Below are 14,870 nucleotides of genomic sequence, written 5' to 3' on the forward strand. Positions count from 1 at the left end.
AAGTGCACATCAAAATCACAGAGACATACCACTTCCCGCCCCACTAGGATGTCTATTATTCAAAAAATGGAAAATAAAAAGTGCTAATGAGAATGTAGAAAAATTGGAACCCTCACGCACTGCTGGTAGGATATAAAATGGTACAGCCATTGTGTAAAATAAGTTTAATACTTCCTCAAAAATTTAAACATAGAGTTTAGCATATGACCCAGAAATTCTATTTTCAAGGTAATTGAAAACATGACTCAAACAAATACTTGTATGCCAATGTTCTTAGCAGCAGTTTTCGCAATAGCAAAAGGTGAAAATAACCTGTGTGTGCACCAACATATAAATGCATAAACAAAATGTGGTATATACATACAATGGAATTTTAGTCTGCCATGAAAAAAAAATTAAGGTTTGATACATTCAACAACATGGATGAACCTTAAAAACTTTACACCAAGTGAAAAAAGCCAGACACAAAAGGACAAGTATTGTATGATCACATTTATATGAAATACCTACAATAGGCAAATTCATTAAGAAAGAAAGTAGAATACAGGTTACCAGAGGCCAGGAGAGAGGAAAATGGGGAATTATTGCCTAATGGGTACAGAGTTCCTGTTTGGGATGATGAAAAAATTCTAGAAACAGACATCGGTGATCGTTACACAACATTCTGAATGTACATAATGCCACACAGACTTGTACACTTAAATATAACTGAAATGGCAATTTTTAGGTTATGTATATTTTACTGCAATTTAAAAAAATAAAGGATTTAAGATTCAATATTACTCCTGAAACACAAAATTTAATTAATCTAAAGTCTATTACAACAAAAGTTTCAGACAACTTAAACTGACACAGTACTACCTTCAAAGTATACATCCAACACTAAAATAAAGAATCCAATTCCCTGGCCACACTAAAGAAGAAGCCTGTAAATGAACCCAAAAGGATTTTTGTTTTTATAGCAAGAACTTGGCATTCAAGCCAAGCTAAACTCACAAACACTCCCTGGGAATAAAAGCCAAGATCACTGCAGACTTAAAGTCTTTAGTTGTCTATTTTTACTTTGTTTCTATTTCCACATCTAGAATTCTCTCTTTAAACCAGTTTAAAAACAGAACTACTAATAGAAAAATATGTGCACTCAAATTTTTAATAATCAAACTGTAGAACCTCTAGGTAGTAGCAATTTTAAGTGTGTAAACCACAATTAACAGGAACTCGGAAAAAAAAGGTATTAATTATACACACACATACCCCACAATGTGTCTCATACTTTTGGCAAGTGGCACAAAACCAATTACTTGCCATGTTGTTTTCTAATCAAGAATGCTACTATTTTCTACAAGCTAATAAAGAACCTCTGTTTCATAATAAACTTAACCCTGAAATTAAATTCAATGTTCCTAACCCACAAAAGAAGAGAACTGTCATATATTTAGGGGTAAATATTAACCATAAAAAGATCATGTTTTGTCATCATGCTGGATAGCTACAAGAAAACCATCTTTTGGTGGACAAACTGTAATTTCAAGGAAAAGATGAACAATATCTTAACCTAAAAACAGAAAACACAAAAACGACAGGTCAAGAAATGGAAAAAACAATAAAAAAGTAGCATTTAGTCCATCTAGACAGTTCACAAGAAATGGGCACAGGAAAAATAATGAATACAGGCCTATGGAGCAATATGCCCCAGTGATTATACGTATCAGTCCTTTCCATCCACTTCTTGTCAGAAAGCATTCTGCTTGCCATGATCACTACCACTACTGCTCTCTATGAAAAAAAGAAACCAAATGTGAACTTTACTTATGCAAATGATTTACAGTCATTAGATGAAGAATGGACTGCTTGATTTTCCTTCCTTACTTTGATAAAGTATTTTCAGAAGAATACTGCAACTCTCAGCGCATGATTACCAGCAAATAACTGATCAGCTTCTACTTAAGTAGGAGAGAAAAGCTATTCTAAAACTCTAATGCAGTACTTCAACTGGGTTTCAATGTATCAAGAATGTTGTTACAAATAGAGTACAGGCCCTTAAAATAAAATGAAATGAAGAAATCCCAGAGCTCTTGTGATCTGTAGTCATTCCTTCAAATTAATCACGGACTCCTGATAAATTAAAAATGAATATACTGAATTAATAAAACAATTTCTAACAAATGAAAGTAATATGAGTTAAGTTTAAAATAATTATAGTACAAAGAAAATTCCATTAAGTAAATTACAATTTTTTAGTATTTTGTTACATTTAGATTCCAGCTAGCAAACATCTGTAAGTTGTGTTAGACTCACTTATAAAAGATGCTTGCTGGTTCTACTCTAATAACATTGGACCATGGAAAAGAGATGAACATATATACATACAAATATATATGTATGTATAAAATAAATAGTATTTACCTTGACCAAAATAAGAGATAATAACTTTAAATGCATCAATTAGCTAAGCCTTTTGAATTATTTCACTGATTTCATGGCAACATTATTAGTCTCCAACCTATTACTGTATCTTTCGCGTCTTTTTTTTCTATAAACTTCAGATTTGTGGAGATGGTGGATTTACAGAAGCCTAAAAGAAGTCAGGTCTGATGCCAACACCATTGAAAAGAGGCCAGAGAACCTGGGAGGCCAGTTGGCCAAAGCCTATTAGTCTAGTCCAAACTCTCCTCTTTATAAGAATAATTCACAGTAACTGAAAACCTATAATCTAGGTCATTAGGTATGGGAGTTTTAAAAGAATTGATAACTACTGAAGCTAGGTGACAGGTACATGAGTATTAATTTTATGGATATTTGAAATTTTCTATAATAAAAAGTTAAAAGGAAAATAAATTTGCCTATTCTATACATGAAATACCAGATCTTTCTGGTTAAGGCTTTAAAGTGTAAGATTGTGGGACAGTGATAAATAGAGCACAGAGAATTATCTCAAATTCTCTGGTACTTAACTACCTCATCCTTTTCCTGTCAAATACAGAAAATTCATTTCAAATTAATTATTTTCTAACTATAACTCAAAATACCAGTGCAATAATCATTAATAAGTTTGATTACATAAAAATTTTTAAAAACTTTGAATGGCAAAAACCACCATAAGGACAGTCAAAAGACAAATAAGAAAATCAGGAAAAAATATTTGTAATGTACATTACAGATGAAGAACTAATATTCCTAACATACAAAGACCTTAATAATTGAAGGGAAAACGACCAAAAATCCTAGAAGGGAAATTGAAAAAGTTATGTACAGACATCTTCCCCTATACATATGGCCCTTATCAAACTGAAAAGATGTAAAACTTCACTCATAATACAAAAATGCACATTAAAACTACACTGAGATACTTATCTCCTTGCCCTTCAGATTGGCAAAAATTCAAAAGCTTGACAAATACACTCTCTTGATGAGGCTGTGGGAAAAGAGGCACTCTCATACATTGCTGGTGGGAACACAAAATAGTACAACCCCTATAGATAGGAATTTGGTATCATCTAGAAAAACTACTTACGCACTGACCACCTAGACCCAGTAATCCCACTCCTATATTTATCCTGAAGATATACTTCCATCAGTATAAAAAGACACAAGGTTATTCACTGCAGCACTGCATAACTGTAAAAATACTAGAAATTATGTAGATATACACAAACATAGAAGACAGGAAGAATAAACTGGTATATATACAAACAAAGAATGACAAGAATCTCTACGATCAGATAGGAAATGATTTCCAGGGTATATTTTTCAGTGCAAACAGCTAAGTGCCAAATTGTTTACACAGACAGTATGCTCTCTTTTGTGTGAGAAAAAAGGAGAAATAAGAAGGGATTAGATTGTGAGGACTGTACTCTCATGAACGGATCGATTCATTCATGGAGTAATGTGGTTCTGATGGTTTTATAAGGAGAGCGAGTGAGCAGGTTAGCTCTCTTGTGTTGCCCATTCTCACCATGTGATACTCTACATCACTGTAGAAGAAGGCCTTTACCAGATGTGTCCCCTGGATATGGACTTCCCAGACTCTGAAACTGTAAGAAATAAATTTCATTTCTTTATAAATTACCCAGTTTCAGTTATTCTGTTATAAACAACAGAAAACAGATTAATACATTGTTATAAAAAGAAACATCAGAAGGATAAACTCGAAAATAATAAAGTTGGTTTTGTATCAGGTAGGGTGTTGGTTTTTAGTGATACAGGTAAAGCAATTCTGAAACTATTTTAGATGACACTCATTTAGAGCAAATGAGTACAAATGTCAGTATTGTTGGGAGCCCATGTTCTCACTATAGCAAATTGTGGGAGAGTCTAGGTATCAATGTGAATTCATATTTCTAAAAAAAAAAAAATCCATATTCATACATATGTCCATGTTACACGGGCATATACATGCAAATGCGTACACACATGAAGGTACTACAACAAGTTCATGGAAAGATTCATATTATCTTTTAATTCTAGTTTTCCATGAACTTGTTGTAGTACTTTTGTGTGTATGCATATATATGTGTATGTATAAAGATATATACATTTTCTAGCTTTGTTCACTGATAGCGTGCAGAAGCAAAGATACCCAGCAGCAATGTGTACATACCAAGCATCCAGGTCTTGGTTTTTTGTTTTTTTGTTTGTTTGTTTGTTTGTTTGCTTGTTTGTTTATTTTGTCTTTTTTTTTGTAACCGGCCGCACCGTGCTCAGTCAGTGAGCGCACCGGCCATCCCTATATAGGATCCGAACCCGCAGCAGGAGCGCTGCTGGGCTCCTAGGAGAAATAACTCAGTGCTGTACATTAAAGGCACACGATAAGCCTTATTATAAGCAATGAAAATAATGACATGCTCAAAAAAAGTGATGGCGGCATGTATATCAGTCTGTTTCTGTTGCTGATAACTGAATACCTAAAACTTGGTAATTTGTAAAGAAACAAAATTTATTTCTTGCAGTTTTGGAGGATGGGAAGTCCATGGTCCAGGAGGTGCATTGGTCAGGGCCTTCTTCCTGGTGGGAGCTCTGCAGAGTCCAGTAGCAGTTCAGGCAATTACTGGCGAGAATGGCACAAACAAGAGAGCTAACATTCTCACTTGCTCTCCTTATAAAGCCATCAGAACCTCACCCATGACAACCCATTAAACCATCAACCCGTTACTCCATGAATGGATCAATCCATTGACAAGGGCGCAGTCCTTGTGATCCATTCATCTCTTAAACCCCAATACGGTAATGGAAGGTGGGGCCTTTAAGTTCCCACATGAGCTTGGGGAGACATTCAAACCATAGCAGCATGTAAAAAGATACAGGAGACAGCACAAAGGAGGTCCTGCTGGGAAGATACGGAACAATTTGAGCACCAAAATATTTAAAGACAGTAATGAATTACTAATCACTGGGGAGGCATGGTGGTAGAATCTTTTGATTCTGAAACTCTTCCCACTACAGTACCTAGATACTTCCCACTACAGTACCTACATAATCATTATAAATCACATAGAGATAGTCGAAGTGTAAGATCATGGCTCCAAATGTGCCCTTGAAAACTTGCAAGTAGTACAACATATTAATATTACATGTGTACTTCCATAGAAAACCTTGTAACACATTTACAAGAAGTTTAATGTACACAACCTCCTTAGCTTTTCCAATAGCAGCTAAGCTGACCTGGGCTCACTATGCCACTCATAGAGCAGAAAATCCACAGGCATTTCTTCATTCATTCAACCATTCAGACAACACAGAATGAACATCTAATCCTCTAGATGTTAAGGACTGTGATTCCTCAACCCTCTTCCCTCTTTATTAAGTAATTCACCTAAGCCATGCTTCAGAGCCATGTTCTATTTCCTAGGTATTGGCTAAATTTTCTATATAGACATTATTCTTTACAAAGGGACTTCACATTTATTTGACCACTTAACTTGATCCTCAGTGCATTCCCCTCTTTCTTTTCCTATTCTTTTTCCAACTTCTACTCCATTAAACTGAAAGAAACCTCTCTTAATTGCTCTCATTTGCTAACCTCGGCCAAGTAATAACTATTTCCAGTCACATTCAATTCCCTGGGAAATTTCTTTTTGTACATCTCATATGGCTTCCTGCTCCTGTGACAGAAATATTTTCCAACTTCACTGGGCAGGCACCAGGAAGAAACAAATGGAGAATGTAGATTTCTACAAGAAAATTAGTCTGGACCCTCAAAAAGTCAGAGAGGGAGGGAGAGAGGGAGGGAGGAAGGAAGGAAGGAAGGAAGAGAGAAAGAAAAGATAAGGGAAACTAACAGATTTTAAAAGAATAAAGAGACATAAGCAAATGCAATGTGAGTACCTTAACTAGACTGTTATTTGAAAAAAGCTCTAAAAGAAATTTTGGAGATAATTAGGGAATTCAGATATGGACTGGATTTAACATGACAGTGTGTAACTACTATTATTTTCTTACATGTTATAATACTATAGTGGTCATGGAGAAGACTGTCCATACATTTAGGTGATGCATGCTAAAATATTTACAAGTAGAATGTCATAAGGTTTGAAATTACTTTCAAGTGGTTCTGCAATGTCATACTCCCTCTCTGAAATGTACATATATACAATCAGAATGTATGTGGCAAAACATTCATAACTGTTTTACCAAGGTTGAAGAAATTTGGATATTCACTGTATTATTCATTAAACTTTTCTATATGTTTAAAATTTCCAAAATACAAATCTGAGTTTAAAAAGGTGAGGGAAGAAGATTAAGCCAAGCCACTGGGCAGTCTCCACTTGTTTTTAGATTATTAGTACTCTTGATAGAACAAAAATAACAAACTTTCCATTGGTCTACAAAGTGCTAACTGCTAAATCTTACAGGCTATTACTCTGGTCAGGTTGGGAGTAAGAAGGATACACAAAATTATGACTCTACTCTTCGTATTTCTTCCATAAACAAACACATATCACCAATACTTTCAGTATAAAACCATATAATTTTCCCATGTTATTAAAGATGAAAATTTGTGGTTGTAATGCACAAATTTTTCCTTAAACTACATAGTTTTTTTGTCTCCACTAGAATGTCCTACTAAGGTAGACAAAAAGTAAAGGAGAAAATTATATTTTCATAAAATCTGTGAATTATTTGCATATACCTCACACAATCTCACAGATACTTTTCTTTTCTATTAATTCTGTAGTAGGTACTTTTTTTAATTCTTAAAAGACCCAAGCATTTTGAGACCCAGGCTTTAGGCAAAGCATGCAGAAAGGAGGATGACAATGAATCTAAAGAAAAAGTAAAAAAGATGGTTAGGGTTACCACACATTTTTTGCCAGAATACAATTCAGAGAAAACAGTTAAATTTTTTCAGAACCCACGCTTCTTAAAATACAGTTATAGTCTTTTGCTTCCTCTCACCATGTGATCTGCTTGTACCCACCTGCTGCCTGCCACTTTCCGCCATGAGTAGAAACAGCCTGAGGCCCATGCCAGATGCAGCTGTCCCAGAATCGTAAGCCAAAGAAACCTCAGTTCTTTATAAATTACCCAGTCTCGGGTCAAGATAGCGGAACAGATGGTCCCCAGCATCACTCTCTCCCAGAAATCAACCAATTTACAACTATATAAAAAAGCAACAACAGCCAGGCTGGGGCCGCTAGAGCTCAGGGAAGAGGAGGAGAGACCTACAGAGTGCATGAAGGCGGGAGAAGCCACAATGAGAGAAAGAAAAAACTGCTCTGACCATTTCAGGCCACGGCTACTTTAAGGCTGGAACTGCTGAGCCAGTGCTGGCAAAAGCCGCAGCTGTGCCCTTCGGATGGAGTTGCTTGGAGGCAGCAGGGGAAAAGAGGGCCTTGGTGGCCCCCAGGCCAGCAAGACCACTAATAGGGTTCCCATGAACCCACACAGGAGTGAGGAGCCACAACAATTGAAAAAATGGAGCCACTCAGAGGCCAGTGAGTCATTGCAAGGGACTGGTACGTGGCCCATCCCACAGGAAGTGTTTGCAGCATAGGCAGTGGAAGAGACGAGCTCACTGGGGAAACACTGGGGCACAACAAAGAACAGCTGATCTGCACCCCAATCAGCATGGGACCCACTCAGAGGAGACTGGTCAAGAATATAGAATTGCATGGGGTACAGTTTGATGAAAAGACTCAGGCCCAGATCAGAATTATTACACAACCCAGGTGCACCAAGTCTCTGGAGAGTGAGAAAGACCTATAAAGTCAATGATTATAACCTGTGCTGCACAAAAAGCATTCCCTAGGGAAGCACCAGCAAAGCAGCAATTTAGCTCAACCACACTGCTCAAGTACTGGCCCCCACAGGAAGTTCCCCCACTTTAGAAGAAAGCAGAGAACAAAAAAATTAGTTCTGGCTCAAACACACCGCCAGTGCCTTGGGCCCACCCAGGGAACCAAGGCATGGAGCTGGAGACCTGAACCCCCTCCCACAACCAGGCACACCGCACCAGCACCTTGGGGTCTGCCTGGGGACCCGAGGCATGGAGCTGAAGACTGGACCCCCCCACAACCAGGCACACCACCAGTGCCAAGGAGCATGCCAAAAACATCACCTCCATGTGGGTGGCTCACCACAGCCACCACAATAACCATGGCTGCTGTGAAAGCGGCTAGACACCATAACCACCACATGCCAGCCACTGGAGTGCACTGACACAAGGAAAATCACCAGCAGAGATAAAGAAAAGAAGAGGATGTCTCTCTCCACAAAGCCCATTCCAGAGTGACAGAAGAAGCATCTGCTCTACAATAATATTGGGGGACCTGATTACACCTCTCAGCATTGGACAGATCATCTAGGAAACAAATCAACAGAGTAACCATTATTCTTTCAGAAGGAGAGAAGAAATCTAGGGTATTTAGAGGGGGGAGGAGAGAGGGGGAGGGAGTAGAGTGAGATTGGACAAGGGTCATAAAGAATAAGTATGATTTATAACAATATATATGCAGGTACTATTGATTTGATCAACATATCTCAACACTGAACTCCAAAAATATGTATAATCAATTTTGATTCAATAAAAATTTAAAATAAATAAATAAATAATACAGTTATAATACATGACTGAAAAACTCATTCATCTAGGTTCACACACCATTTTCCACTATTAGACTTAAAATGTATCCCCATGACTCATAAACTAAGAGCTATGAAATAGTTTGCCAAAAAATCCCAACACACACAAAGGCAATAAAAAGCAAAGGTGAGCTAACTCAAAGTAATAACTGCAAAATGCATCAAAACTTAAAATTGCAGGGATAATGGTTTTCTTCAGTTACTATACTAAAAATATTTATTTTCTTCCTGCATATAGCCTCTTCTTGGAGAACCTGCCCTTTCTCCACTCACTGAAAAGGCAACTCTGTTGTTAACACATAACTGGGCTCTTCCAATAACAGCTGACTGAACAGTGTTGGGCATCCTTCATAATGTGAGACAAGTGGATTCTCTCTCCTAGCAAGTTATAATTTAGAATATGATAACCAAGATAACTATCTACGGGGGCTGCAGGCTAGCTGAACTTAACACTCATGACTAACCACTGTGCACTGATAAGAAAATAGAGAAAATCATTCAGCGGAAAGAAACAGGGGCTAGCTGGTTAGCTCAGTGGGTTAGAGCACAGCCTTATAACACCTAGGTCAAGGGCTGGGATCCCCATACCGGCCAGCTGCCAAAAAACAAAAACAAAAAACAAGGACATTCTTTGAGGATGGTTAGGGAGAAACTGGGTAAGGTGCGCAAAGAATAATTATGATTTGTAATAATGAATATGCTAATAATAATGATTTGATCATCATATATTGTACACAAATAATGATAGTCAACACTGTACCCCCAAAATATGTATAATCAATTATGCTTCAATACAAAAAAAAGAAAGAAAGAAAGAAAGAAATCAAAACAAGAGTACAAGCAACTCCAGAAAAAGAAATGTTCAGTTCCCCGGAAGCATGGCTGTACTTCCTGTACTCGAGTTCTACAGTATTTGGCACCAAGATCACTATTCTCAAAACAACTTTCAAAAAAAAAAAAGAAAAAAAACGGACATCTATGTAGATACAGAACTTCCAAAGGAAACAAAATAATTAAGTTAGCATGCTAAATACCAAGAATATGATTAGGACATAGCAAAGCCTGGGATTCAATTACAAATTAATAGGTTGTTCCCCAAAATAGGATATTAACCTTATAAAGGGCCACCTGAGAAAATAGAACAAATCATTCTGGTCCAAACATTTTTTTGTAACAATGCATTTTCTTACTTTTCTCAGCAATGGAATAATCTGTTTGAAATCTGTGTTTAATATAATGAGACATTCACAGGCTATTGTCTTCAAATATAAATTCAAATATAGTAAAAATGCCTCATGTCCTTTAAGGATAAAGAAAGAAATGCGATATCTTTCTTCATGTATTGGACAGGCATGACAGCAGAGAAGTTAAATGCATGAGCCCTGGAGCCAGTCTCCTAGGTTTAAATCCTGGCCCTGAGATTTCCTAATTCTGTGATGTTGGGTAAGTTACTTCTGCTTGTTTCTAACAACATAAAATCTAGTCATAAATCTATCTAGCTCCAGAAGTTTTCATAATAAAATGAAAGCAAATTACAAAGTCGGAGCTCAGTATCCTGGTAACAGTATCATAAGAGTATCCTAAGAGCTTAATCTTATACCTTCCCCATTACCATAGTCAATGCAACAGAGTTTTTTTCTGAGAAAAAAATTACCAATTGTTCAAAAGAAAGAATGCATTCCCCAGTCCACTATATGTGTATCAAAAGTCTCAAATTTTAAATTATGTGTGGTTTCTGCTAAGCTAAATCTTGCCAACAAGTAAAAAGGGATACCACATAAAAATCCTATTAAATTGATGCTCATTTAACTTCTATACTGTATGACTTAAATTTCCAAACCTACTGAGTTAAAAATAAGTCTCATCATTTCTAATAATAAAGTGTTCATGACTACTAAAATGTATGCTCTCTGTTTACAGTAATTCACAAATAATTATAATTAAACAACCACTTATAAAATTCAATAATGTAACTGAATGCTTAAGAAGTATATACTCAACCTACTCTAATGGAGTTTTAAAAAACAATCTTTTCTTAATGAACTTGAGATTTTTTAGAATAAACTTAATGAAGAAATGTTATTCCATGTGCTACACACACACACACACACACACACACACACACACACACACACACACTCTCTCTCTCTCTCCTTATAGATTAATTCATACAAATAATGCCAACTAGGTCAAATTTCACTTGTAGAAACCTAACTATACTGCTTTCCAAAACAAGATTTACAAAAAGAACACATAAAAATACTTTCCAAGTGTGATGGTTGATTTTGGGTGTCATTTGACTGGATTAGGGGATAAGATAGCTAGTAAAGCATTAATTATTCTCAGTGCTTCAGTAGGCATTGAGCTAGTCCCTCTACTAGCTCAAAGGGAAATCCAGGTGGTCTGGCATTTGATTAAAATGACTCGGCAGCCCCATGTGTGTCTGTGAGGGTGTTTCTGGCGAGTGGCATTTGAATCAGTGCACTAAGTGTGGAATATCCCCCTTCAATGTGAGTGGGCACCATCTAATTAGCTGGGGGCCTGGCTAGAATGAAAAGGCAGAGAACGGGCAAATTCTTGCTCTCTCTTCTGGAGCAGAAACACCCTTCTGCCTTTGGACATCCAGGACTCACACCAGCTTGCCCCCCACCCCACCTCTAGCTCTCAGGCTTTTGGCCTCAAACTGAGTTACACCACAGGCTTCCTGAGTTCTAAGGCCTTTGGACTTACTACTTTGTGCCTTACTACCAGTTTCTCTGGTTCTACAGCTTGCAAACGACCTACTGCGAGACTTTTCAGCCTTCATAATCAAGTGAGCTAATTCCCCTAATAAATTCCTTCTTATCTCTCTCTTTATATATATACATACACACATACACTCCCACCCACCCACCCTCCAGGTTCTGACTCCCTGGAGAATCCTGACTAAAACACCAAGTATTTCTCCATTGATATAAATGGTGTGAACTACTAGCTTGTGGATAGAGTATATATGATCATACAACCACATTCTGTAAAAGTAACTGTAATTGGGCAGTTTCCTTAGCCAGTTTGGTATATTAAATACTCTCACAAATCACTGGTAATTTCTAATACTTTATAATATCTTAGTTAGTTGTAGAAAATGACCACAGAAAAGTTGATAAAATTCAAGTAATATCAATAACCCAAGATCCCTTTGTCTTATTTTTTTAGGGAAATGAGATTTTATGAGAAATATCATGTTAATAACTTAGCAAAGCGAAAAGTCAGGTATCACTTGAAAGACTACATAGAACCAAAAAATGACTGACTTGATAAAAGGAAATAGAATAAACTCTCCATTCCTAAAAAAAATAAAAGGGAAACAGAGATAAAAGTTACATTTCTCCTTTTTTTGTAAGGGTGGGTACTTTCTGTTTATAAAGCTATAATGCACAAGAGTGATTAAACCTCTGTTTAAAGTTCAAAACTAAGCTTTCTGAATTATGTTAATGTATGTATTTTTCCTTTTAGCATATTTTCTTCTTTCTTCATTCTTATGTGCTACAGTAGGCAGCTTCAAAGATGGCTCCCAATGATCCCACCTCCTGTTATTCACACTCCTGTGTATTCCTCTCTCTCTGAGTGTGGGCTGAACCTATTTACTTACTCCTAATAAACAGAATATGGAAAAAGTGACAGAATGCCACTCCTGAGATTATGTTACAAAAACATTGTGCCTTTCATCTTGCTTACCCTCTCTTGCTAGCTTGCTCTAATGGAAGTTGCTGCCACGGTGTGAGCTGCCCTATGAAAAAGGCTCACATGGGAAGAGCTGAGGTTGGCTTCTGACGAACAGCCCACACAAGGAACTGACGCTCAGTTGTTGTTGGCCCAACAACCAGTGAAAAACTAAATGATGCTAATTATCACGTGAAGGAACTGGAAGCAGATCCTCCCCTGACTTTCAGATGAGACTGCAACCCTAGTGCACATGATGAGTGCAGCTTTGTGAGGCCCTGACCCAGAGGACCTAGCTAAGCTGCACTCAGATTCTTGATTGACAAAAACTGAGGTAATGTTTGTTGTTTAAGATGCTAAATTTTAGGGTAATTTGTTCTATAGTGCTATAGTTTGAATTGTGTTCCCCCCAAATTTTTATGTTGAAATCCTAAGCCTCACTACTTCAAAATATGACCTTAATTGGCAACTGGATCTTTATAGAAGTAATCAAGTTAAAATAAAGTCATTAGGGTGGGTCCTAATCCAGTATGACTGGTATCCTGGCAAAAAGGGGAAATTTGGGCTCAGAGGCATGCATAGTGGGAAGATGAAGAGACATGGGGAAAAGATGGCCATCTATGAGCCAAAAAAAGAAGCCTAGACTATATCCTTCCCTCATAGGCCTCAGAAGGAACCAACCCTGCCAACATCTTGATTTCAAACTTCTAGCCTTCAAACTGTAAGACAATAAATTCCTGATGTTTAAGCCACCCAGTTTGTGGTACTTTGTTACAGTAGCCCTAACAAACTAATACATGTAGCAAGAGATAACTAATACATATAATTAATTCAAAATAATTTTTATGAACAGTACCAAAATTAGCCTCAATGCAGGACTCAAGTAGATGATCAAAGGTCTTCATTCAGAAAAAAGATATTAGTGTACATCAGAAAATCTTAGGACTACAGATTTTCAGTGAGCTGGGACACCTGCAATCATATAATCTAATCTACTCATTCCTAAAACTGATGATGATGTGCCAGGAACTGGTTTGAACACTTAACATATATTAATTCTTCGCAACAACTCTACAAGCTTCCACTATCTTCAACTCCATTTTTAAGATGAAACTGACATCTAGAAGTTAAGGTCATATAGTTGGTAAACAGCGATGCCATGATTTGAATAAACTGAGGTGCATAGAGAAAAAGTGATTTGCCCAAAATCACAGTTGGTAGTTGAGCTGGGACTAAAGCTAATGCTACATTCAGATCTTTTTTTGTTCTCAAAAAGTCAACAAAAGTTTTCTTTTGCCTGCTTTATCCATTCTTTGTAATACTCCTACCTTAGAAATAAATATATTTGATTATCTATCTATTCCTCCTCTAACCAACACTAACATGGTTTCTTATTTTCTTTCACTCCCTGAAACCCTAAAGCCTGCCCTTCAATTTATAAATACAAGCATTTTTCTTGCATTTAGACTAATCTTTTTTATATATTGGAACTCCAGATTTCACTTGTTCACAGTTTGGGAAATACAGATTTAGCTTAACCTTTGGTCCCAATTAAAATACAAACACACCTGGCAGGATAACTATTACTCTCTATTAGTGGCTATATGCATTTTAGTAGGAATAAGTAAGAACTTTTTCAGAAAACAGGCTTTTAAATAAAGATAGCCAATGTTTTAAAATGACCCTATCTAGGCCACAACTTGTCCAGGGGCATCTTATTGCAGAATCATAGTCTGTTCTTGGAAACCTGGAATTGGTACTTAAGTTAACCTCTCTTTGGGAGTCTGGATATCAAAATATAAATCTTAGGAGGCAGTGGCAACCACACTTCCCAAAACAAGGAATGGAAACGCGAAGACAGCCAGTTTCCAAAGGGACAGAGAAGAATGAAACCTGCTGAGAGCTTGCAGGAAACCTGACTGTGTTTGGGTTCCAGGTTCTCATTGTGTGGGCCAGCTGCATTTCTGTCCTTGAATCCTGTGATGTCTCCTGGGACACTCTCAAAAGTCAGATAATTTCCCCTTTTTGGTTAAGCTAATTGGAATTGAGTCACTTGCAATCAATAGAGAACCAACATAGTCAAACAG

General features: G+C 36.9%; 1 protein-coding gene across 8 annotated transcripts in view; it reads right to left on the bottom strand.

The window, feature by feature from the left end:
- The window catches only part of WDFY3 (WD repeat and FYVE domain containing 3), a 273,216-nt gene that overhangs the window by 218,708 nt on the left and 39,638 nt on the right, over positions 1–14,870 (bottom strand). The gene's annotated exons all lie outside the window — the stretch shown is intronic.

The sequence above is a fragment of the Cynocephalus volans genome, chromosome 9 (assembly GCF_027409185.1).
Source record: "Cynocephalus volans isolate mCynVol1 chromosome 9, mCynVol1.pri, whole genome shotgun sequence".
NCBI classification, from domain to species: domain Eukaryota; kingdom Metazoa; phylum Chordata; class Mammalia; order Dermoptera; family Cynocephalidae; genus Cynocephalus; species Cynocephalus volans.